This window comes from Ursus americanus, chromosome 2 (assembly GCF_024610735.1).
Source record: "Ursus americanus isolate L20-20 chromosome 2, mUrsAme1.1.p, whole genome shotgun sequence".
NCBI classification, from domain to species: domain Eukaryota; kingdom Metazoa; phylum Chordata; class Mammalia; order Carnivora; family Ursidae; genus Ursus; species Ursus americanus.
Window position 1 is genome coordinate 18422985 of NC_142128.1, and position 1869 is coordinate 18424853.

Consider the following 1869-nt stretch of genomic DNA (forward strand, 5'->3'; position numbering starts at 1 on the left):
GGGGGCGCCATAGTGCCAAGGGGGAGAATGGACTAGCTATGAAGTCACATAGATTTGGGTCCAAATCCTGTTCTCCTCAGTGAGGAGCTGAGGAGCCACGGGCAAAGATTGGGCCTCTCTGAGCATTTCCTCATCTGTGAAATGAGCTGCTGAGTCTTACGGCGGGGAGTTATTGTAAGTTATGTAAGTAGGTTGTGATCTTCCTGGGTGGGTGGCTCTCACCACTGAGTTCTCTGCTCGCTGTCATCCTGTGACACCTAAGCTGGCTACCCCTTCCTCCTTCCCTCCACCCGTCGCCTCAGCCTGGTGACGCGGCCACCATGTTGCAGGTGCGCTCCCAAGGTCTCCACAGGTCCGACTGTGGCAGAGACTTGGCCATGGGCATGAACCCCACCAGCGTGTCCAACATACGAAACTGTGCAGGCAGTGAAGACATTGTTAGGCCGAGGGCTGAAGCTGCGGCAGACACCTCGGCCCTGGTATTGGAAGTTCCAAACCTAGGAAAGGTTTCAGACGACGACATGCAGTTAATGGATTTACACGTTGAACTTGGAATTCCAGAACCCGAGTGAAGCTGTGGAGTAAAGAAGCTTTCTGGCGGACGTGCACGTGTATGCCAAGATCTCGGTCGTCCTGGGGACCCTGGTGTCACCTCCTGAGCAAAAGATGGAGCGAGTTTTTCTCCAAGGGCAGAAACTTGGGAAAGGAAATACGGAGTTGTGGGGCCAATGAGGGATGTTGATAGAGAGGAGGAGGCTGTCACCCTAGAGACGAGTGAGCCAAGTTCAGCTAACTTTTGCACTGAGGTCCCCCAACTTCTTCACAGAAGCGACCCCACCCTCCCTGCGGTCACACTCAGTATGCCGGCGGATGGCCTCCTTGTCACAGGGCATCAGATTGTAGAAAATAGAGCTAAGCTCTCTGAGAACTCCTGAGATGTCAGCACGTTCTTAAGAATATTTTGTCACGAGTGCGTGCGTCTGAGTACCTACGCAGACACTGTTTTCCATAAATAACCATTTTCGTCCCCTCCGTTCTCCCCAAGAATCAAGTCCAAGTCAGATCAAGTCTTGTTAATCTAGAAATACTTCCGCCTTACCTAAAAACACTCCTTAGGATTTTTAGGACAAAAGGGGTTTGACTCTAAATGCTGCTTTAAGACTTGTTTTCAATTTAAAGGCGTTATTTGAATTTCAAAAGCAAACCAAGGGTTAAATAAGTAAAAGTAAAGTGTTTAGCTTTACCCTTGGCACATAAGATGCCAGTACATAGTGCTTGTTTTTGCTATTTTTATAGTTGCTTTGGTCCTGGGAGCTCCCCATACCTGTGTCTGCAGGGGCTTAATGGCCCCAGTCTGGCTCTTGCAGGCGGACACGCCCCTGACCCCTCTGAAATGCTTCCTCGGCAAGGCAGTCCTCTCTGTGGGAATTTCGGGGGCAGGAGCACTCGCTAGGAGGCCTTGGTTGTTGCTAGATGCAGAGAAAACAAATATTGTTTTAGAAACATTAATAATTGAGAGGTTTTCAGCACAGAATTGGCCGGCATTAGGGGAATTGAAAATTAAGACTAAGACACTACCTCAAGCAGATTTTCTGATGAATAATTCACAGAGCTAATGCCCGTGAAGACCTAGAAGAGAAAATACCTTCTGTGTCTGTCCTCCCCACCCCCGCCGCTGACTCCATCACCTTGACTTTTCCCCAGCCCTTGGCAGAGGGAGGGGAAGGGGCATCTGGGGAAGTAAATAAAAGCCAACAACACAGCAGAGTTCTGATTTAAATTTTATCGCAGTTTTGCCCCCATGTTGCTGTGTGACCACTGATGAATTCTGTCCCTCTCTGAGTAGCAGTCCTGCCAACTTTGAACTGA

The 1869-nt window shown here is 49.4% G+C and overlaps 1 pseudogene; it reads left to right on the top strand.

The window, feature by feature from the left end:
- The first annotated feature begins 320 nt into the window (after positions 1 to 320).
- LOC123778082 (DNA sliding clamp PCNA pseudogene) lies at positions 321 to 935 on the top strand (annotated as a pseudogene).
- Positions 936 to 1869: the final 934 nt, after the last annotated feature.